The sequence below is a fragment of the Ranitomeya variabilis genome, chromosome 4 (genome assembly GCF_051348905.1).
Source record: "Ranitomeya variabilis isolate aRanVar5 chromosome 4, aRanVar5.hap1, whole genome shotgun sequence".
In the NCBI taxonomy this organism is placed as follows: domain Eukaryota; kingdom Metazoa; phylum Chordata; class Amphibia; order Anura; family Dendrobatidae; genus Ranitomeya; species Ranitomeya variabilis.
This window is the reverse complement of record NC_135235.1, coordinates 209,906,694-209,932,249: the sequence shown is the minus strand read 5'-3', so window position 1 is coordinate 209,932,249 and position 25,556 is coordinate 209,906,694.

The following is a 25,556-nucleotide window of genomic DNA, read 5'->3' as shown; positions in this document are numbered from 1 at the left end:
ATGGGACGAAAATATCGGAATTAAAATAAACCCTTTCTTAACTTGTAGGTTCATTCTACATGAAGGAAAACAACTAAGAATAATGTAGGATGTATTGGGAGAGGTGGCGGAGACATTAAAGGCACAGAGGTTTAGCCCAATCTAATAGAATAGCAGGATTTTGTTTTGTTTTTTATGACGTTCGGCGTTAGAAAGATTTTGACTATGTTAATTTTTTTTTATTTTGTCAGATATTGATGTTTCACTACTTCCACGCCCTTCACCTTCTTTTTTACTTCTCCCACACTTTCTTCTTCATTATCCTCATCATCAGCTTCTTTGACATCAACTTCTTCACCTTATTCATCTTCTTCTTCATCTTCTACCTATTATTTTTTTTGTTAAATTGTTCATATTCTTTTTATTTTACTATTATCTTCTTCATATTCAACTTCTTCATCATATTCTTATTTGTGACAGGCATTCCCGTAGTTGTTATCTATAAAAGTTTGAAGATTACACCTTCCGTTCTGCCTGTCACAAAACAGTTACATTTGTCCGCGTTCAGTTTGGCCTGCAGCATCAGGCTTTATCCAGGGGCACCACGAGGAGGAACGGACTCACCCCCATACACTGCTTAGTCTTCTTCTGCTTATAATTTAGATAATATCTTTTGCTCTTATATTTAGTCTTATGCTTAATGTTCTTCTGCTCTTTGTTCTGCAGCCTCTTGTTCTTCTGCTTCTCGGTCTTCCAGGTCGTCGTCGTCTCCAGGGTCGTCGTCTCCGGGGTCGTCGTCATCGGGGTCGTCTTCAGGGTCATCGTCTCCAGGGTCGTCGTCATCTCAGTGGTTGTCGTCTCTGGTGTCGTCGTCATCTTAGGGGTGGTCTTCCGGGTCGTCGTCTTTAGGGTCTTGAACTTGGAAATGTAGCAGAAGGTACAAGAAGGCTGAGAAAATGCCGAGAAACAGCTGATGGAACTGGAACTCGGATGGCTACCCGAAGGTCCAAGAGCCAATGGAACTACCGAGGACCAGCTGACGTTACTGGAACCCGGTTACTAAGCAGGAGGTACCCGTGCCTGAAAGCACTACCAAGGACCACCTGACGTTGGTGGAACTCGGATACCCAGAGGGAGGCACCTAAGCCAAAGGCTCTGCCCGGAACCAGCTGACGGTACTGGAACCAGGATGGGGAGCAGAAGGTACAAGAGCAAAAGACACTGCCGAGAACCAGCTGACGGTACTGGAACCCGGATGGGTAGCCGAAGGTCCAAGAGCCAATGGAACTACCGAGGACCAGCTGACGTTACTGGAACCCGGTTACTAAGCAGGAGGTACCCGTGCTGAAAGCACTACCAAGGACCACCTGACGTTGGTGGAACTCAGATACCCAGAGGGAGGCACCTAAGCCAAAGGCTCTGCCCGGAACCAGCTGACGGTACTGGAACCAGGATGTGGAGCAGAAGGTACAAGAGCAAAAGACACTGCCGAGAACCAGCTGACGGTACTGGAACCCGGATGGGTAGCCGAAGGTCCAAGAGCCAATGGAACTACCGAGGACCAGCTGACATTACTGGAACCCGGTTACTAAGCAGGAGGTACCCGTGCCTGAAAGCACTACCAAGGACCACCTGACATTGGTGGAACTCGGATACCCACAGGGAGGCACCTAAGCCAAAGGCTCTACCCGGAACAAGCTGACGGTGCTGGAACCAGGATGGGGACCTATTCAAGCTTGTCTTCCTAGAGCCCCAACTAGCGGTGTTGGAGCAAAGGGTCAGCAGGGGGAGCAGAGTGTAGGCCGAAGCCTGCACTGGAGGCATTTGTAGGTCTGTTGTGTCTGCGTGGCTGTTGCAGGACACGTTGCTGGCTGCACAGCAGGGGAACAGCTGGCGGTGTTGAACCCCACTGACACATTGGCTGGTGTTTTTCTCTGTGCAGCTAGCAGTACCGAGCCCCAACTGGCGGTGTTAGAGCCCAGGGTCAGCAGGAGGAGAGGGAGCAGATTGTAGGCCGAAGCCTGCACTGGCGGCAACTTTGTGTCTGCGTGGCTGTTGCAGGACACGTTGCTGGCTACACAGCAGGGGAACAGCTGGCGGTGCTGAACCCCACTGACACATTGGCTGGTGTTTTTCTCTGTGCAGCTAGCAGTACCGGGCCCCAACTGGCGGTGTTAGAGCCCAGGGTCAGCAGGAGGAGAGGGAGTAGAGTGTAGGCCGAAGCCTAATTGAACCAATTTTAAAGGTAACCTTTAACCCCCCCTCAGGTGTTACAAACTAGAAGAGCCACGCCTTATGCAGCAGTAGTGCTGCACAAGTCAAAGGTTGCTCTTTTAATTTTGTTCCTTGCACAAGCTGAATGAAACACGTACAACATTTTGGCCCTTATACAGTCAATCTGTCTTGGAGGCGGGAGTTCCCTTTGTAATGAGACGCAGCACAGCTGGCAAAAATACCACCTTGGTGCTTGGCGCGGCCTCCTGAGCATCGCATTTTGCTGTACAGGAGTCTGCATTGTTGCGTTATCCCTTGGCCATGCGCTGCCCGTCTTATGACATCATTTCATGTCGGCTGGTGCGGTTCGCGATGCCCATGAATCCCAGCCCCGCAGAGTCTTTACAGTGTTTCACACTGCGGGGCTGGGATTCATGGCCTGGCGCAGTACATATGTTCGCCTCTCGCTCGTGTCCTTACACCTGCTACAGACTGTGCGGCGTCAGCTGATCCCTTATCGCATGCCACGGCCATGAAGCCGCACAGTCTGAAGAAGGCGGAAGGAGCTGAGTGACAGCCTGGCGAAGATATGCACTGCTCATGCCCGTCAATCACACCCTCGCAGTCAAAATAAATAAGACACCGAGGGGCGTTGTGTCGGGCAGGGCGGCCGCAGAGGCGCAGCCAGCCAAATAATGATGTCAGAAGAAGGGCTGTGCTACCAAGGGGGTTGTTGCGTGTCATTACAAAGTAAAGTCACACCTCAGGGACGTTTTATTGGTCTCAGGGGACACATTGTAGACATGTTCTGTTCCACGTGTGCAAGGAGAATAAGTTTATGAGCCACCTTGCACACATGCAGCATTACTGCTGTACAAGGTGGCTGTAAAACATACAAACACCTGGGGGAGGGGGGACAGGTTCCCTTCAATTTCAGTTCTTGTGTCTGCGTGGCTGTTGCAGGACACGTTGCCGGCTACACAGCAGGGGAACAGCTGGCGGTGCTGAACCCCACTGACACATTGGCTGGTGTTTTTCTCTGTGCAGCTAGCAGTACCGGGCCCCAACTGGCGGTGTTAGAGCCCAGGGTCAGCAGGAGGAGAGGGAGCAGAGTGTAGGCCGAAGCCTGCACTGGCGGCAGCTTTGTGTCTGCGTGGCTGTTGCAGGACACGTTGCCGGCTACACAGCAGGGGAACAGCTGGCGGTGCTGAACCCCACTGACACATTGGCTTGTGTTTTGCTCTGTGCAGCCAGCACTTCCGGACAGCAACTAGCGGTGTTGGAGCCCGGGCTCTGCAGGTGGAGCAGAGTGTAGGCCGAAGCCTAATTGAACCGATTTTAAAGGTAACCTTTAACCCCCCCTTAGGGGTTACAAACTACAAGAGCCACAGCTTGGGCAGCAGTAATGCTGCACAAGTCAAAGGTTGCTCTTTTAATTTTGCTCCTTGCACACGCAGAAAGAAACACGTATAACATTTAGGCCCTTAAGCAGTCAAACTGTTTTGGAGGCGTGAGTTCCCTTTGTAATGAGACGCAGCACAGCTGTCAAAAATCCCACCTTGGTGCTGGGCGCGGCCTCCTGAGCGTCGTTATTTGCTGCACAGGAGTCTGCGCTGTCGTGTTATCCCTTGGCCTTGCCCTGTTAGCGCATGAATCCCAGCCCCGCAGTGTCTTTACAGTGTTTCATACTGCGGGGCTGGGATTCATGGCCTGGCGCAGTACATATGTTCGCCTCTCGCTCGTGTCCTTACACCTGCTACAGACTGTGCGGCGTCAGCTGATCCCTTGTCGCATGCCACGGCCATGAAGCCGCACAGTCTGAAGAAGGCCGAAGGAGATGAGGGACAGGCGAACATATGCACTGCTCATGCCCATCAATCACACCCTCGCAGTCAAAATAAATAAGACACCGAGGGGCGTTGTGTCGGGCAGGGCGGTCGCAGAGGTGCAGCCAGCCAAACAATGATGCCAGAAGACGGGCAGCGCTACCAAGGGGGTTGCAGCGTGTAATTACAAAGGAAAGTCACACCTCAGGGACAGTTTAGTGGTCACAGAGGACACATTTCAGTTCCACGTGTGCAAGGGGAATAAGTTTCTGAGCCACCTTGCACACATGCAGCATTACTGCTGTACAAGGTGGCTGTGAAACATACAAACGCCTGGGGGAGGGGGGACAAGTTCCCTTCAATTTCAGTTCTTGTGTCTGCATGGCTGTTGCAGGACACGATGCCGGCTACACAGCAGGGGAACAGCTGGCGGTGCTGAACCCCACTGACACTTTGGCGAGGTGTTTGGCTCTGTGCAGCCAGCGCTTCTGGGCCCCAACTGGCGTTGTTAGAGCCCAGGGTCAGCAGGAGGAGGAGAGGGAGCGGAGTGTAGGCCAAAGCCTGCACTGGTGGCAGCTTTGTGTCTGCGTGGCTGTTGCAGGACACGATGCCGGCTACACAGCAGGGGTACAGCTGGCGTTGCTGAACCCCACTGACACATTGGCTGGTGTTTTTCTCTGTGCAGCTAGCACATCTGGGCGCCAACTGGCGGTGTTAGAGCCCAGGGTCAGCAGGAGGAGCATAGTGTAGACCGAAGCCTGCACTGGAGCAAGTTGAAAGGGAACCTTTAACCTCCCCCCTGTAGCTGAAAGAGCCATATTGTACAGCACTAATGCTGGAAAAGGTAAACTTAGCTCTTTTAATTATGGTCCTTGCAAACGCTGAACTTGACACTTATGAAATGTGTCCCCTCACACCGTTAAACCGTCCGGTCGGAGGGACTTTCCTTTGTCATGTGACGCAGCACAGCTGTCATTCTTACCCCCTTGGCGCCGTGCGCCGCCTCCTCAGCGTTGTTTGAATCTGTCCCGGAGCCTGCGTTGTTATGTTAGCCCTTGTCCATACACACATTTTGCGCTGCCCATCTTCTGATATCATTTGGTGTCAGGCTGGCTGCGCCTGTGCGGCTGCGCTGGCCAAGATCCCGCCTCGCTGTGTCATCTAATGTAATCACTCTGCAGACCTGTGATCCATGGGCATGCGCAATGCATATCCTTGCCTCTCACTCCCCTCCTTCCAGCTTCTTCAGACTGTGCGGCGTCATGGCCGTGGCATGCTATTAGGGATCAGCTGACGGCGCACAGTCTGAAGAAGGCTGAGGGAGATGAGAGAGAGGCGGAGGTTAAGATATGCACTGCGCATGTCCATGGATCACAGGCCCGCAGTGGGATTAAATCACAAGACACTACGAGGCGGGATCTCGTCCAGCGCGGCCGCACAGGCGCAGCCAGCCTGACACCAAATGATGTCAGAAGATGGGCAGCGCAAAATGTGTGCATGGACAAGGGCTAACATAACAGCGCAGGCTCTGGAGATTCAAACAACGCTGAGGAGGCGGCGCACGGCGCCAAGGGGGTAAGAATAACAGCTGTGCTGCGTCACATGACAAAGGAAAGTCCCTCCGACCGGACGGTTTAACGGTGTGAGGGGACACATTTCATAAGTGTCAAGTTCAGCGTGTACAAGGAGCACCACAAAAAGAGCCACTTTTTCCTTTTGCATCATTATTACTGCTGCACAAGGTGGCTCTTTCAGTAACAAACGCCTTGGGGGGGGGGGGACAGGTTCCCTTAAATTTAAGTTGTTGTGCCTGTGTGGCGGTCGCATGACACGTTGCCGTATACACAGCAGGGGAGCAGCAGGCATTACTGAACCCCACTAACACATTGGCGAGGTGTTTGGCTCTGTGCGGACAGCACTTCTGGACAACAACTAGCGGTGTTGTAGCCCAGGGACAGCAGGAGGAGGAGGTGTAGGAGATAGGAGGGATTGCCACACACACAGCTGGGGAACAGCTGACATTACTGAACCCCAATAACAGAGGAGCGACTGTTGACTGTGCGTACAGCACTACCAGGCAACAACTAGCGGTGTTGGAGCCCAGGGACAGCAGGAGGAGGAGGTGGAGGAGATAGGAGGGATTGCCACACACACAGCTGGGGAACAGCTGACGTTACTGAACCCCAATAACAGAGGAGTGACTGTTGACTGTGCGTACAGCACTACCAGGCAACAACTAGCGGTGTTGGAGCCCAGGGACAGCAGGAGGAGGAGGTGGAGGAGATAGGAGGGATTGCCACACACACAGCTGGGGAACAGCTGACGTTACTGAACCCCAATAACAGAGGAGCGACTGTTGACTGTGCGTACAGCACTACCAGGCAACAACTAGCGGTGTTGGAGCCCAGGGACAGCAGGAGGAGGAGTGGAGGAGATAGGAGGGATTGCCACACACACAGCTGGGGAACAGCTGACGTTACTGAACCCCAATAACAGAGGAGCGACTGTTGACTGTGCGTACAGCACTACCAGGCAACAACTAGCGGTGTTGGAGCCCAGGGACAGCAGGAGGAGGAGGTGTAGGAGATAGGAGGGATTGCCACACACACAGCTGGGGAACAGCTGACGTTACTGAACCCCAATAACAGAGGAGCGACTGTTGACTGTGCGTACAGCACTACCAGGCAACAACTAGCGGTGTTGGAGCCCAGGAACAGCAGGAGGAGGAGGTGTAGGAGATAGGAGGGATTGCCACACACACAGCTGGGGAACAGCTGACGTTACTGAACCCCAATAACAGAGGAGCGACTGTTGACTGTGCGTACAGCACTACCAGGCAACAACTAGCGGTGTTGGAGCCCAGGGACAGCAGGAGGAGGAGGTGGAGGAGATAGGAGGGATTGCCACACACACAGCTGGGGAACAGCTGACGTTACTGAACCCCAATAACAGAGGAGCGACTGTTGACTGTTCGTACAGCACTACCAGGCAACAACTAGCGGTGTTGGAGCCCAGGAAGAGCAGGAGGAGGAGGTGGAGGAGATAGGAGGGATTGCCACACACACAGCTGGGGAACAGCTGACGTTACTGAACCCCAATAATAGAGGAGCGACTGTTGACTGTGCGTACAGCACTACCAGGCAACAACTAGCGGTGTTGGAGCCCAGGGACAGCAGGAGGAGGAGGTGTAGGAGATAGGAGGGACTGCCACACACACAGCTGGGGAACAGCTGACTTTACTGAACCCCAATAACAGAGGAACGACTGTTGACTGTGCATACAGCACTACCAGGCAACAACTAGCGGTGTTGGAGCCCAGGGACAGCAGGAGGAGGAGGTGGAGGAGATAGGAGGGTGTTATGACCCCAGTGGACAGGGTCTCAGAGGAACGTGTAAGTCTGCAAGATACAAAAATCCAGCTCATAGGGCTGTGGTAACTGGGTTGACCAAATAGCTACTCCTAACGCCAACACTAGAAGTAGCCGGGGATCATGCCTACGGTGATCGCTAGATGACTCGCGCCAGCCGGAGAATCTAACTACCCCTAGGAGAAGAAAACAAAGACCTCTCTTGCCTCCAGAGAAAGGGACCCCAAAGCAAGATACAAGCCCCCCACAAATAATAACGGTGAGGTAAGAGGAAATGACAAACACAGAAATGAACCAGGTTCAGCAAAGAGAGGCCAGCTTACTAATAGTAGAATATAGCAAGATAACTTATCTGGTCAACAAAAACCCTATAAAAATCCACGCTGGAGATTCAAGAACCCCCGAACCGTCTAACGGTCCGGGGGGAGAACACCAGCCCCCTAGAGCTTCCAGCAAAGGTCAGGATACAGATAGGAACAAGCTGGACAAAAATACCAAACAAAACAAAAGCAAAAAGCAAAGAAGCAGACTTAGCTTGAAAAACAGGAACCAGGATCAGAGGACAAGAGCACAACAGATTAGCTCTGATTTCAACGATGCCAGGCATTGAACTGAAGGTCCAGGGAGCTTATATAGCAACGCCCCTGAACTAACGGCCCAGGTGAGGATATAGGAAAAGACAGATGCTCCAGAGTCAAATCACTAATGACCACTAGAGGGAGCAAAAAGCAAAATCACAACAGTACCCCCCCCTTAGTGAGGGGTCACCGAACCCTCACCACGACCACCAGGGCGATCAGGATGAGCGGCGTGAAAGGCACGAACTAAATCGGCCGCATGAACATCAGAGGCGACCACCCAGGAATTATCTTCCTGACCATAGCCCTTCCACTTGACCAGGTACTGAAGCCTCCGCCTGGAGAGACAAGAATCCAAGATCTTCTCCACCACGTACTCCAACTCGCCCTCAACCAACACCGGAGCAGGAGGCTCAGCAGAAGGAACCACAGGCACAACGTACCGCCGCAACAAGGACCTATGAAACACGTTGTGGATAGCAAACGACACAGGTAGATCCAGGCGAAAGGATACAGGATTAAGAATTTCCAATATCTTGTAAGGACCAATAAAACGAGGTTTAAATTTGGGAGAGGAAACCTTCATAGGAACAAAGCGGGAAGAAAGCCACACCAAATCCCCAACACGTAGTCGGGGACCCACACCGCGGCGGCGGTTGGCAAAGCGCTGAGCCCTCTCCTGTGACAACTTCAAGTTGTCCACCACAAGATTCCAGATCCGCTGCAACCTATCCACCACAGAATCCACCCCAGGGCAGTCAGAAGGTTCCACATGACCCGAAGAAAAACGAGGGTGGAAACCAGAGTTGCAGAAAAACGGCGAAACCAAGGTGGCGGAACTAGCCCGATTATTAAGGGCAAACTCAGCTAACGGCAAGAAGGTCACCCAATCGTCCTGATCAGCAGAGACAAAACACCTCAAATAAGCCTCCAAAGTCTGATTAGTTCGCTCCGTCTGTCCATTAGTCTGAGGATGGAAAGCAGACGAAAACGACAAGTCAATGCCCATCCTACTACAAAAGGATCGCCAGAATCTGGAAACGAACTGGGATCCTCTGTCTGACACAATATTCTCAGGGATGCCGTGCAAACGAACCACATTCTGGAAAAACACAGGAACCAGATCGGAAGAGGAAGGCAGTTTAGGCAAAGGAACCAAATGGACCATCTTGGAGAAGCGATCACATATCACCCAGATAACAGACATGCCCTGAGACACCGGAAGATCAGAAATAAAATCCATGGAGATATGTGTCCAAGGTCTCTTAGGGACAGGCAAGGGCAAGAGCAACCCGCTGGCACGAGAACAGCAAGGCTTAGCTCGAGCACAAGTCCCACAGGACTGTACAAATGACCGCACATCCCTAGACAAGGAAAGCCACCAAAAGGATCTGGCCACCAGATCTCTGGTGCCAAAAATTCCTGGGTGACCTGCCAACACCGAGGAATGAACCTCGGAAATGACTCTGCTGGTCCACTTATCAGGCACAAACAGTCTGTCAGGTGGACAAGAATCAGGCCTATCAGCCTGAAATCTCTGCAACACACGTCGCAGATCAGGAGAAATAGCTGACAAGATAATACCATCCTTAAGAATACCAACAGGTTCAGCGACTCCAGGAGCATCAGGCACAAAGCTCCTGGAAAGAGCATCGGCCTTCACATTCTTTGAACCTGGTAAATACGAGACAACAAAGTCAAATCGGGAGAAAAACAATGACCAGCGGGCCTGTCTAGGATTCAGGCGTTTAGCAGACTCGAGATACATCAGATTTTTGTGATCAGTCAAGACCACCACACGATGCTTAGCACCCTCGAGCCAATGACGCCACTCCTCAAATGCCCATTTCATGGCCAACAACTCCCGATTGCCCACATCATAATTTCGCTCCGCAGGCGAAAACTTCCTAGAGAAAAAGGCGCAAGGTCTCATAACAGAGCATCCAGGGCCTCTCTGCGACAAAACGGCCCCTGCTCCAATCTCTGAAGCATCCACCTCAACTTGAAAGGGAAGCGAGACATCAGGCTGGCACAAAACAGGCGCCGAAGTAAATCGACGTTTCAACTCCTGGAAAGCCTCCACGGCAGCAGGAGCCCAATTAACCACATCGGAGCCCTTCTTGGTCATATCCGTCAAAGGTTTCACAATGCTAGAAAAGTTAGCGATAAAACGACGGTAGAAGTTAGCGAAACCCAAGAACTTCTGAAGACTCTTAACTGACGAGGGCTGAGTCCAATCAAGAATAGCTCGGACCTTGACTGGGTCCATCTCCACAGCAGAAGGGGAAAAAATGAACCCCAAAAAGGGAACCTTCTGTACACCAAAAAGACACTTTGAGCCCTTGACAAACAAAGAATTTTCACGCAAAATTTTAAAGACCATCCTGACCTGCTCCACATGCGAGTCCCAATTATCAGAAAAAACCAGAATATCATCCAGATAAACGATCAGAAATTTATCCAGATAGTTCCGGAAAATGTCATGCATAAAGGACTGAAAAACTGAAGGGGCATTAGAGAGCCCAAAAGGCATCACCAAGTACTCAAAATGACCTTCGGGCGTATTGAATGCGGTTTTCCATTCATCCCCTTGCTTAATGCGCACAAGGTTGTACGCACCACGAAGGTCTATCTTGGTAAACCACTTGGCACCTTTAATCCGGGCAAACAAGTCAGACAACAGCGGCAAAGGATACTGAAATTTGACAGTGATCTTATTTAAAAGCCGATAGTCAATACAAGGCCTCAAAGATCCGTCCTTTTTAGCCACAAAAAAGAATCCCGCACCAAGAGGGGAAGAAGACGGACGGATGTGTCCTTTCTCCAGAGACTCCTTGATATATGAACGCATAGCGGTATGTTCAGGTATCGACAGATTAAACAGTCTTCCCTTAGGAAATTTACTGCCTGGAATCAAATCTATTGCACAGTCACATTCCCTATGAGGAGGCAATGCACTGGACCTGGACTCGCTAAAGACATCCTGATAATCAGACAAGTACTCCGGAACTTCCGAAGGCGTAGAAGAAGCAATAGACACAGGCAGGGAATCCTCATGAATACCATGACAGCCCCAACTAGACACTGACATAGCCTTCCAGTCAATGACTGGATTATGGGTCTGTAACCATGGCAGCCCCAAAACAACCAAATCATGCATTTTATGTAGAACGAGAAAACGTATCACCTCGCGGTGTTCAGGAGTCATGCACATGGTAACCTGTGTCCAATACTGCGGCTTATTTTCTGCCAATGGCGTAGCATCAATACCCCTAAGAGGGATAGGATTTTCTAATGGTTCAAGAATAAAACCACAGCGCTTAGCAAATGAGAGATCCATAAGACTCAGGGCAGCACCTGAATCTACAAACGCCATGACAGGATAAGATGACAGTGAGCAAATCAAAGTTACAGACAGAATAAACTTAGGATGCAAATTACCAACGGTGACAGGACTAACAACCTTAGATATACGTTTAGAGCATGCTGAGATAACATGTGTAGAATCACCACAGTAGTAGCACAAGCCATTCCGGCGTCTATGAATTTTCCTCTCATTTCTAGTCAGGATTCTATCACATTGCATCAAATCAGGTGTCCGTTCAGACAACACCATGAGGGAATTTGCGGTTTTTCTATCACATTGCATCACATCAGGTGTCTGTTCAGACAACAACATGAGGGAATTTGCGGTTTTGCGCTCCCGCAACCGCCGGTCAATTTGAATAGCCAGGGACATGGTATCATTCAGACCTGTGGGAATGGGAAAACCCACCATAACATTCTTAATGGCCTCAGAAAGGCCATTTCTAAAATTAGCGGCCAGTGCACACTCGTTCCAATGTGTCAGCACGGACCATTTCCGAAATTTTTGGCAATACACCTCAGCCTCGTCCTGGCCCTGAGACATAGCCAGCAAGGCTTTCTCTGCCTGAATCTCAAGATTGGGTTCCTCATAAAGTAAACCGAGCGCCAGAAAAAACGCATCAATATCAGCCAATGCCGGATCTCCTGGCGCCAACGAAAAAGCCCAATCCTGAGGGTCACCCCGTAAGAATGAAATAACAATTTTTACTTGTTGAGCAGAGTCTCCAGACGAACAAGGTTTCAGGGACAAAAATAATTTACAATTATTCCTAAAATTCCTAAACTTAAATCGGTCTCCTGAAAACAGTTCAGGAATCGGAATCTTGGGTTCAGACCTAGGATTTCTGGTAACATAATCTTGTATACCCTGCACACGAGCGGCAAGCTGGTCCACACTTGTAATCAAGGTCTGGACATTCATGTCTGCAGCAAGCTTAAGCCACTCTGAGGTAAAGGGGAAAAGAAAAAAAAAATGAGAGAGGGAAAAAAAAAACTCAAAATTTTCTTTCTTATAATCCCACTTCTGCAATGCATTAAACATTTAATACTGGCCTGGCATACTGTTATGACCCCAGTGGACAGGGTCTCAGAGGAACGTGTAAGTCTGCAAGATACAAAAATCCAGCTCATAGGGCTGTGGTAACTGGGTTGACCAAATAGCTACTCCTAACGCCAACACTAGAAGTAGCCGGGGATCATGCCTACGGTGATCGCTAGATGACTTGCGCCAGCCGGAGAATCTAACTACCCCTAGGAGAAGAAAACAAAGACCTCTCTTGCCTCCAGAGAAAGGGACCCCAAAGCAAGATACAAGCCCCCCACAAATAATAACGGTGAGGTAAGAGGAAATGACAAACACAGAAATGAACCAGGTTCAGCAAAGAGAGGCCAGCTTACTAATAGCAGAATATAGCAAGATAACTTATCTGGTCAACAAAAACCCTATAAAAATCCACGCTGGAGATTCAAGAACCCCCGAACCGTCTAACGGTCCGGGGGGAGAACACCAGCCCCCTAGAGCTTCCAGCAAAGGTCAGGATACAGATAGGAACAAGCTGGACAAAAATACCAAACAAAACAAAAGCAAAAAGCAAAGAAGCAGACTTAGCTTGAAAAACAGGAACCAGGATCAGAGGACAAGAGCACAACAGATTAGCTCTGATTTCAACGATGCCAGGCATTGAACTGAAGGTCCAGGGAGCTTATATAGCAACGCCCCTGAACTAACGGCCCAGGTGAGGATATAGGAAAAGACAGATGCTCCAGAGTCAAATCACTAATGACCACTAGAGGGAGCAAAAAGCAAAATCACAACAGGAGGGATTGCTACACACACAGCTGGGGAACAGCTGACGTTACTGAACCCCAATAACAGAGGAGCGACTGTTGATTGTGCGTACAGCACTACCAGGCAACAACTAGCGGTGTTGGAGCCCAGGAACAGCAGGAGGAGGAGGTGTAGGAGATAGGAGGGATTGCCACACACACAGCTGGGGAACAGCTGACGTTACTGAACCCCAATAACAGAGGAGCGACTGTTGACTGTGCGTACAACACTACCAGGCAACAACTAGCGGTGTTGTAGCCCAGGGACAGCAGGAGGAGGAGGTGTAGGAGATAGGAGGGATTGCCACACACACAGCTGGGGAACAGCTGACGTTACTGAACCCCAATAACAGAGGAGCGACTGTTGACTGTGCGTACAGCACTACCAGGCAACAACTAGCGGTGTTGGAGCCCAGGGACAGCAGGAGGAGCAGAGGAACACAGTGTAGGCTGAAGCCTGATTGAAGAAAGTCGAAACGGAACCTTTAACCCCCCCCCAAGGCGTTTGTAGCTGAAAGAGCCAGCTTGTGCAGCACAAAGGATGCAAAAGGAAAAGGTGGCTCTTTTCATTATGCTCCTTGCAAACACAGAACTAAACACTTATAAAATGTGTCCCCTGATACCGTGAGACCGTCCCGGAGGTGGGACTTTCCTTCGTGATATGACGCAGCACAGCTGTCATTCCTACCCCCTTGGCGCCGTGCCCCGGCTCCTCAGCGTTGTTTGATTCCATCCCGGAGCCTGCGCTGTTATGTTATCCCTTGGCCAGGCACACTTAGCGCTGCCCATCTTCTGACATCATTTGGTGTCAGGCTGGCTGCGCCTGTGCGGCCGCGCTGGCCGAGAGCCCGCCTCGCAGTGTCGTCTAATGTAATCCCACCGCGGGCCTGGGATCCGTGGCCATGCGCAGTGCATATCCTCGCCTCTCACTCCCCTCCCTACGGCTTCTTCAGACTGTGCGGCGTCACGGCCGTGGCATGCTATTAGGGATCAGCTGATGGCGCACAGTCTGAAGAAGGCGTAGGGAGATGAGTGAGAGGCAGAGGTTCAGATATGCACTGCGCATGTCCATGGATCTCAGGCCCCCAGTGGGATTAAATCAGAAGACACTGCGAGGCGGGCTCTCGGCCAGCGTGGCCGCACAGGTGCAGTCAGCCTGACACCAAATGATGTCAGAAGAGGGGCAGCGCTAAGTGTGCCTGGCCAAGGCATAACATAACAGCGCAGGCTCCAGGACGGAATCAAACAACGCTGAGGAGCCGGGGCACGGCGCCAAGGGGGTAGGAATGACAGCTGTGCTGCGTCATATTACATATCATATTGTCTGCAGTGTGATTTCTAGAAGTGTGTTCTAAAAGTGTGGATTACATTAGAATTAAAACCTGAAAGATGTATACAGACTGTGCCCTGCTACCTGCCACCATCGCACTCTAACAAGCATCTCTATTCTTCCAACAGGTATGTTCATCCAGCTCTCCTATGAAGTGCACATAATACATCACCCAGCTTTGCACATAGACTTTCCTCTGCTCCTAGCATTGTGATGGTATGTTCATCCAGCTCTCCTATGAAGTGCACATAATACATCACCCAGCTTTGCACATAGACTTTCCTCTGCTCCTAGCATTGTGATGGTATGTTCATCCAGCTCTCCTATGAAGTGCACATAATACATCACCCAGCTTTGCACATAGACTTTCCTCTGCTCCTAGCATTGTGATGGTATGTTCATCCAGCTCTCCTATGAAGTGCACATAATACATCACCCAGCTTTGCACATAGACTTTCCTCTGCTCCTAGCATTGTGATGGTATGTTCATCCAGCTCTCCTATGAAGTGCACATAATACATCACCCAGCTTTGCACATAGACTTTCCTCTGCTCCTAGCATTGTGATGGTATGCCTTTCAGCTAACCCCCAACTTACTCTGTGATATTTATGACCTTGTTTACTTAGTCTTAATTGTATGCATCTGGTCGACCCTTAATTCTCTGACCAAGATGAGCAGAGACCACTCCTCTCTGCTCCACACCTGAACGCACTTAGTTTTCCATATATTGCCTAGCACCAGTCTGCATGACTTTAGTCTGCAGTGTGATTTCTAGAAGTGTGTTCTAAAAGTGTGGATTACATTAGAATTAAAACCTGAATTGGAACTGAAGGGAACTGAAGGTAACTGGCCAGTCACTGTAACAATGTTTCTGTTTGTTGTCACTTTCACCCCTATAATCCTTCACTTTCTGCTACCTCCCCCAATCCCCACACCAAGTAAGGAACTGTTCATCTCCTCTTCAATCCTCCCCATCCATCTCACCTCCTCCTCAGAACTGTTCCTTAACATACAATCCTCTGTCTCAAAGCACAGGCAGCCCCCTCACGCTCTCTCCTGCTCCCACCTGCTAACACTATCTCTGCTCCTTCTCACTGCTGGTGATATCTCTCCAAATCCTGGTCCTCCTCACCACATTCCCACAGTCATTTCTACCTCCCATCCACGCTCCATCACAAACTTCCGTAACCTCTCTAACCTTATACCCATTCGCCCAGCCCCCGCTTCCCCAGTCCCACTAACAGGAGCTCTGTGGAACGCTCGCTCTGTCTGTAACAAGCTTTCCTACATCCACGATCTTTTTGTTACTACCAAACTTTCCTTCCTCGCCATCACCGAAACCTGGCTCACCCTTTCTGACACAGCCTCTCCTGCTGCACTCTCTTACGGTGGCTTCCACCTTTCTCACACACCCCGCCCCAGCAGCAAGCATGGCGGAGGAGTTGGTTTTCTCCTGTCAGATAACTGCTCCTTCACCCCAATCCCACTGCCACCCTCTGTTACCCTCCCTTCCTTTGAGGTGCACTCTGTGCGCATCTACTCCCCCTCCAACCTCCAACTGGCTGTCATTTACCGCCCCCCAGGGCCAGCCACCATCTTGTTTGACCACTTCACCACCTGGCTACTTCATTTCCTTTCTGTAGACATCCCCACTATCATCATGGGCGATTTCAACATCCCCATTGACACTTCCCTCTCAGCTGCCACTAAACTTCTATCTCTCTCTTCCTCCTTCGGCCTCACTCAATGGTCTTCTGCAGCCACTCACAAAGATGGTCACACACTGGACCTCATCTTCACCCGCCTCTGCTCCCTATCTAACCTCTCTAACTCACCCCTTCCTCTCTCTGACCACAACCTTCTCACATTCTCATCTCTCTCCACTCCATGTCTAGAGTCCCCACCCCACAAACTTTCACACCCTCGCAGAAATCTTAAACATCTTGACCTACATTCATTCTCTGAATCCCTCCTCCCTCTCACAGACATAAGTTCCATACACAATGCGGATGACGCTGCTGCTCTATATAACACCACAATAGCTGTAGCTTTGGAATCTGCTGCCCCACTTACACATACCAAAGCTTGCAAAATCAACAGACAGCCCTGGCACACCAGCCTGACCAAAGAACTGAGGCGAGCTTCCAGGGCTGCTGAGCGCAGATGGAAAAGATCCCACTCCAACGACCACTTAATCGCATTCAAACAGTCCCTCACTACTTTCAAGACCGCACTTGCCACAGCTAAACAAACCTACTTCTCATCTCTCATATCCTCCCTGTCTCACAACCCTAAACAGTTATTCAACACCTTCAATTCTCTCCTCCGTCCCCCAGCACCTCCTCCCTCCTCACTTATCTCTGCTGAAGACTTTGCCTCATTCTTCAAGCAGAAGATTGATAACATCAGAGACAGTTTTGGTCAACAAGCCCCAGAGCCCTTCCTCCCAGCTTCCCTACCCTCCACCTCCAAAACCAACTACTCCTCCATTACAGAAGATCAACTCGCCACTCTACTCTCAAGATCGCATCTCACCACCTGTGCACTTGACCCGATCCCATCCCACCTCATCCCAAACCTCACCACAATCTTCATCCCAACCCTAACCCATCTCTTCAACCTATCACTAACAACTGGTGTTTTCCCCTCAAGCTTTAAACATGCCTCCATCACACCTATCCTCAAAAAGCCCTCTCTTGACCCATCCTCTGTATCTAGCTATCGCCCTATATCACTTCTCCCCTATGCCTCCAAACTACTGGAACAACATGTCTACCTTACATAGTTACATAGTTATTAAGGTTGAAGGAAGACTGTAAGTCCATCTAGTTCAACCCATAGCCTAACCTAACATGCCCTAACATGTTGATCCAGGGGAAGGCAAAAAAACCCCATGTGGCAAAGAGTAACTCCACCATGGGGAAAAAAATTCCTTCCCGACTCCACATACGGCAATCAGACTAGTTCCCTGGATCAACGCCTTATCAAGGAATCTAGTGTATATACCCTGTAACATTATACTTTTCCAGAAAGGTATCCAGTCCCCTCTTAAATTTAATTAATGAATCACTCATTACAACATCATACGGCAGAGAGTTCCATAGTCTCACTGCTCTTACAGTAAAGAATCTGCGTCTGTTATTATGCTTAAACCTTCTTTCCTCCAGACGTAGAGGATGCCCCCTTGTCCCTGTCTCAGGTCTATGATTAAAAAGATCATCAGAAAGGTCTTTGTACTGTCCCCTCATATATTTATACATTAACATAAGATCACCCCTTAGTATTCGTTTTTCCAAACTAAATAGCCCCAAGTGTAATAACCTATCTTGGTATTGCAGACCCCTCAGTCCTCTAATAAATAACCTTGGTCGCTCTTCTCTGCACCCGCTCCAGTTCAGCTATGTCTTTCTTATACACCGGAGACCAGAACTGTGCACAGTATTCTAAGTGTGGTCGAACTAGTGACTTGTATAGAGGTAAAATTATGTTCTCCTCATGAGCATCTATGCCTCTTTTAATACATCCCATTATTTTATTTGCCTTTGTAGCAGCTGCCTGACACTGGCCACTGAATATGAGTTTGTCATCCACCCATACACCCAGGTCTTTTTCATTGACGGTTTTGCCCAGAGTTTTAGAATTAAGCACATAGTTATACATCTTATTACTTCTACCCAAGTGCATGACCTTACATTTATCCCCATTAAAGCTCATTTGCCATTTATCAGCCCAAGCTTCTAGTTTACATAAATCATCCTGTAATATAAAATTGTCCTCCCCTGTATTGATTACCCTGCAGAGTTTAGTGTCATCTGCAAATATTGAAATTCTACTCTGAATGCCCCCTACAAGGTCATTAATAAATATGTTAAAAAGAAGAGGGCCCAATACTGACCCCTGTGGTACCCCACTGCTAACCGTGACCCAGTCCGAGTGTGCTCCATTAATAACCACCCTTTGTTTCCTATCCCTGAGCCAGCTCTCAACCCACTTACACATATTTTCCCCTATCCCCATTACTCTCATTTTATGTAACAACCTTTTGTGTGGCACCGTATCAAAAGCTTTGGAAAAGTCCATATATACTACGTCCACTGGGTTCCCTTGGTCCAGTCCGGAACTTACCTCTTCATAGAAGCTGATCAAATTAGTCTAACATGAACGGTCCCTAGTAAACCCGTGCTGATACTGGGTCATAAGGTTATTCCTCTTCAGATACTCCAGTATAGTATCCCTTAGAATGCCCTCCAGGATTTTACCCACAGTAGAGGTTAAACTTACTGGCCTATAATTACCGAGTTCAGTTTTTGCCCCTTTTTTGAATATTGGCACCACATTTGCTATACGCCAGTCCTGTGGTACAGACCCTGTTATTATGGAGTCTTTAAAGATTAAAAATAATGGTCTATCAATGACTGTACTTAGTTCCTGCAGTACTCGGGGGTGTATCCCATCCGGGCCCGGAGATTTGTCAATTTTAGTTATTTTTAGACGCCGCCGTCGTACTTCCTGCTGGGTTAAGCAGGTGACATTTAATGGGGAATTATTATCACTAGTCATATTGGCTGCCATGGGATTTTCTTTTGTAAATACTGATGAAAAAAAGTCATTTAGCATATTGGCTTTTTCCTCATCTTCATCCACCATTTCACCCAGACTATTTTTAAGGAGGCCAACACTGTCATTTTTTAGTTTCTTACTATTTATATAGTTAAAGAATATTTTGGGATTATTTTTACTCTCTCTGGCAATGAGTCTCTCTGTCTCAATCTTTGCTGCCTTGATTTGCTTTTTACAGAATGTATTTAATTTTCTGTATTTATTTAATGCCTCCTCACTACCTACTTCCTTTAATTCTCTAAATGCTTTCTTTTTGTCCCTTATTGCGCCCCTTACAGCTCTATTTAGCCATATTGGTTTCCTCCTATTTCTAGTATGTTTATTCCCATACGGTATATACTGTGCACAGGTCCTATCCAGGATGCTAATAAATGTCTCCCATTTTCTTTGTGTATTTTTGTGTCTCAGGATATCGTCCCAGTTAATTGCACCAAGATCCTCTCTCATCCGTTGGAAATTTGCCCTCCTGAAGTTTAGTGTCCTTGTCACCCCCCTACTACCCATCTTATTAAAGGTTACATGAAAACTTATTATTTTGTGATCACTATTCCCCAAGTGACCCCCAACCCTTATATTTGATATGCGGTCTGGCCTGTTGGTTAACCCCTTCACCCCCGGAGCTTTTTCCGTTTTTCCATTTTCGTTTTTCGCTACCCTCCTTCCCAGAGCCATAACTTTTTTATTTTTCCGTCAATTTGGCCATGTGAGGGCTTATTTTTTGCGGGACGAGTTGTACTTTTGAACGACATCATTGGTTTTAGCATGTCGTGTACTAGAAAACGGGAAAAAAATTCCAAGTGCAGTGAAATTGCAAAAAAAGTGCAATCCCACACTTGTTTTTTGCTTGCCTATTTTGCTAGGTTCACTAAATGCTAAAACTGACCTGCCATTATGATTCTCCAGGTCACTACGAGTTTATAGACACCTAACATGACTAGGTTATTTTTCACCTAAGTGGTGAAAAAAAATTCCAAACTTTGCAAAAAACAAAACAAAACAAAATTGCGCCATTTTCCGATACTCGTAGCGTCTCCATTTTTCGTGATCTGGGGTCAGGTGAGGGCTTATTTTTTGCGTGCCGAGCTGGCGTTTTTAATGATAGCATTTTGGTGTAGATACGTTCTTTTGATCGCCCGTTATTGCATTTTAATGCAATGTCGTGGCGACCAAAAAAACGTAAATCTGGCGTTTCGAATTTTTTTCTCATTACGCCATTTAGCGATCAGGTTAATGCTTTTTTTTTATTGATAGATCGGGCGATTCTGAACGCGGCGATACCAAATATGTGTAGGTTGGGTTTTTTTTTTATTGATTTATTTTGATTGGGGCGAAAGGGGGGTGATTTAAACTTTTATATTTTTTTTATTTTTTTCACATTTTTAAAAACTTTTTTTTTTTACTTTTGCCATGCTTCTATAGCCTCCATGGGAGGCTAGAAGCAGGCACAACCCGATCGGCTCTGCTATGCAGCAGTGATCATAAGATCGCTGCTACACAGCAGATTTGCAGGTGTGCTGTGAGCGCCGACCACAGGGGGGCGCTCACAGCCACCGGCAATCAGTAACCATAGAGGTCTCAAGGACCTCTATGGTTACCTTCCTGACACATCGCCGACCCCCGATCATGTGACGGGGGTCGGCGATGCGCTCATATCCGGCCGCACGGCCGGATGCGGTAGTTAAATGCCGCTGTCTGAGTTTGACAGCGGCATTTAACTAGTTAATAGCGGCGGGTGATCGCGATTTCACCCGCCGCTATTGCGCGCACATGTCAGCTGTAAAAAACAGCTGACATGTCGCGACTTTGATGTGCGCTCACCGCCGGAGCGCACATCAAAGCGGGGGTCCCGACATGTGACGTACTATACCGTCACATGTCGGGAAGGTTAATATTAGGTCTAGCAGTGCCCCCCTCCTTGTTGGGTCCTGAACCAGTTGTGAAAGGTAACTGTCTCTCATAGTTGTCAAAAACCGATTACCTTTGCTGGAACTGCAGGTTTCTGTTCCCCAATCTATTTCAGGGTAGTTGAAGTCCCTCATAATAATGACTTCTCCTTGAGTCGCAGCTTCATCTATTTGCTTTACGAGGATATTCTCCGTTGCTTCCATTAGTTTTGGAGATTTATAACAAATCCCTATCAGTAATTTATTATTTTTTCCCCCTCCCCTTATCTCCACCCACAGGGACTCCACATTTTCATTAGATTCACCTATATTATCACGCCGGATGGGTTTTAAGGTCGATTTTACATACAGACATACCCCACCCCCTCGCTTATCTGTACGGTCATTTCTGAACAGGCTATAGCCCTGCAAGTTAACAGCCCAGTCATGGCTCTCATCCAGCCACGTCTCAGATATCCCCACCATGTCATAATTATGCTCCAACAACATTAGTTCTAATTCATCCATTTTGTTGGCGAGGCTTCTGGCATTAGTATACATGCACTTGATGTTACTCTCTGTACCTCTATTCTTTCTTAAATTACTAACTGTTCTAACCCCACCCCCCATGCCACCGCCACCCCCAACTTCCTTATTTGTGCCCAGGTCTCTATCTGCACTATCTTCCCCTCCTATAAAATGAATACCCTCCCCCCCAATCCCTAGTTTAAACACTCCTCCAACCTTCTAACCATTTTCTCCCCCAGCACAGCTGCACCTTCCCCATTGAGGTGCAGCCCGTCCCTAGCGTAGAGCCTGTAGCCAACTGAGAAGTCGGCCCAGTTCTGCAGGAACCCAAACCCCTCCTTCCTACACCAATTCTTGAGCCACTTATTAACCTCCCTAATCTCCCGTTGCCTCTCTGGCGTGGCACGTGGTACAGGCAGTATTTCGGAAAATACCACGTTGGAGGTCCTTGCTTTCAACTTGCAGCCTAATTCCCTGAAATCATCTTTAAGGACCTTCCACCTACCTCTAACTTTGTCATTTGTGCCAATGTGCACCATGACCGCTGGGTCATGAACTGTCCTCCCATCTCTTTTCTTGCTCCCTCTTTGACCGCTTACAATCTGGCTTCCGGTCACACCATTCCACTGAAACTGCGCTAACTAAGGTCACCAACGACCTCTTAACCGCCAAGAGCAAGCGACACTACTCTGTTCTCCTCCTCCTCGACCTGTCGGCTGCCTTTGACACAGTGGACCATTCCCTATTATTACAGACCCTCTCATCCCTTGGCATCACAGACTTGGCCCTATCCTGGATCTCATCATACCTAACAGACCGGACATTCAGCGTCTCCCACTCACACACCACCTCCTCACCTCGCCCCCTCTCTGTCGGAGTCCCACAAGGTTCAGTCCTTGGGCCCCTGCTCTTCTCCATTTACACCTTTGGCCTGGGACAGCTCATAGAATCTCATGGCTTTCAGTATCACCTCTATGCTGATGACACACAGATCTACATCTCTGGACCAGATATCACCTCCCTACTAACCAGAATCCCTCAATGTCTGTCCACTATTTCATCCTTCTTCTCCGCTAAATTTCTGAAACTTAACATGGACAAAACAGAATTCATCATCTTTCCCCCATCTCACGTGACCCCCCCAACGAACCTATCCATTACAGTAAATGGCTGCCCACTCTCCCCAGTCCCACAAGCTCGCTGCCTCGGGGTTATCCTTGACGCTGATCTCTCCTTCAAACCACATATCCAAGCCCTTTCCACTTCCTGCCGACTTCAACTCAAAAATATTGCACGAATCCGTTCATTCCTCAACCAAGAATCTGCAAAAACCCTAGTCCATGCCCTCATCATCTCTCACCTTGACTACTGCAACCTCCTGCTCTGTGGCCTCCCCTCAAACACTCTCGCACCCCTCCAATCTATTCTAAACTCTGCTGCCCGACTAATCCACCTGTCCCCCCGCTATTCGCCGGCCTCTCCCCACTGTCAATCCTTTCACTGGCTCCCCATTGCCCAGAGACTCCAGTACAAAACCCTAACCATGACGTACAAAGCCATCCACAACCTGTCTCCTCCTTACATCTGTGACCTCATCTCCCGGTACTTTCCTTCACGCAACCTCCGATCCTCACAAGATCTCCTTCTCTACTCCCCTCTTATCTCCTCTTCCCACAATCGTATACAAGATTTCTCTCGCGTATCACCCCTACTCTGGAACCCTCTACCACAACACATCAGACTCTCGCCCACCATCGAAACCTTCAAAAAGAATCTGAAGACCCACCTCTTCCGGCAAGCCTACAACCTGCAGTAACCACCGATCGACCAAACCGCTGCATGACCAGCTCTACCCTCACCTACTGTATCCTCACCCATCCCTTGTAGATTGTGAGCCTTCGCGGGCAGGGTCCTCTCTCCTACTGTACCTATTATGACTTGTATTGTTCAAGATTATTGTACTTGTTTTTATTATGTATACCCCTCCTCACTTGTAAAGCGCCATGGAATAAATGGCGCTATAACAATAAATAATAATAATAATAATAATATTACGAAGGAAAGTCCCACCTCCGGGACGGTTTTACGGTATCAGTGGACACATTTTATAAGTGTTAAGTTCTGCGTGTGCAAGGAGCTAAACAAAAATAGCTACCTTTTCCTTGTGCAGCATTACTGCTGCACAAGGTGGCTCTTTCAGTAACAAACGCCTTGGGGGGGGGGATAGGTTCCATTACATTTCAGTTGTTGTGTCAGCGTGGCGGTCGCAGGACACATTGCCGGCTACACAGCTGGGGATCAGCTGACATTACTGACACCCAATAACACTGGGTCGTATGTTTTGACTGTGCAGATGGCACTTCTGAGCCTCAACTGGCGGTGTTGGAGCCCAGGAATTAAAGTTCAGGTGGTAGAAAGATGAACACAACAGGAGACCTGGATACTGTAGACAGTCACCTAATTTTTTAATCAGGAAGAGGAGTGGCAAATTCCTGCGAGATCCAGGCCTTGTTCACTTTCAGGAAAGTAAGCCGGTCAACGTTATCGGAGGATAGTCGCATGCGACGGTCAGTTAGTACACCACCTGCAGCACTAAAGACGCGTTCCGATAATACACTAGCCGCAGGGCAAGCCAGCACCTCCAATGCATACTGGCTTAGCTCTGACCATGTATCCAGCTTTGAGACCCAAAACTTGAAAGGGGAAGAGCCGTCTGGGAGTACAGCAAGAGGGCAAGACATGTAGTCTGTCACCATCTGACGGAACCGTTGCCTCCTGCTGACTGGAGCCGTCTGTGATGGTGTAGACTTTTGTGGCGGGCACAAAAAACTGTGCCACAGTTGGGCCATACTGGTCTTGCCTTGGGCAGAGGCACTGCTTCTGCTCCCTCTTTGTGCAGAGCCTCCTCCACTGCCTGGACGCACTGAGCTGCTTTGTAATGCACTAGCAGCACTTCTCTCAGTTGGAATGGAGAAGATGATGGAATTCACCAGTGTGTCTTGGTACTCCCGCATTTTTCGCTCCCGGTTCAACGGTGTGATGAGGCTTTCTATGTTGTCCCGGTAGCGAGGATCGAGGAGGGTGAACACCCAATAATCAGACATGTTGAGAATGTGGGCGATGCGGCGGTCGTTTCTCAGGCAATGCAGCATGTAATCCACCATGTGCTGCAGACTGCCAACTGGCCAAGAAACGCTGTCCCCTGCTGGAGGCGTGATCTCTGCCCGCTCGTCATCACCCCACCCTCGCTGTACACACTGAGTACTGGACAATTGTGTAACTCCCTCCTCTGGACGGATGTCTTCCTCCTCCATTGACTCCTCCTCATCCTCCTCACAAACTGTCCCCTGCCTACGCGTTTGTGAGGAACCACGTGGCGCTGACTGTCCAGAAGATGATGGAAATGGTGAATCCTCATCCTCCACCTCTTCCACAACATCATCCCTTAGCGCTTGCAGTGATTTTTCAAGCAGGCAGATAAGGGGGACAGTCATGCTGACTAGTGCATCATCTGCACTCGCCATCCTCGTGGAATAATCGAAGGGACGCAAAACCTGGCAGACGTCCTTCATAGTGGCCCACTCTGTGGTTGTGAAGTCTGAACGGCGCGGAGTGCGACTTCTTTGCGCCTGATGCAGCTGGTACTCCATTACAGCTTGCTGCTGCTCACACAACCGCTCCAACATATGTAATGTGGAATTCCACCTGGTAGGTAGGTCACATATGATGCGATGTTCCGGCAGGCGGTGTCGGCGCTGCAGAGCCGCAATGCGCGCTTTTGCCGTGCTGGAACGCCGCAAGTGAGCACACTCTAGGCGGACCTTGTGCAGCAGTGCATCAAGGTCCGGATAGTCCCTCAAAAAACTCTGCACGACCAAATTGAGCACATGTGCCAGACATGGGATGTGAGTGAGGTTGCCGAGGCCCAGAGCTGCCACCAGATTTCGGCCATTATCACACACTACCATGCCTGGCTGGAGATTCGCTGGCACAAACCACACATCGCTCTCCTGCTTGATGGCATTCCAGAGCTCCT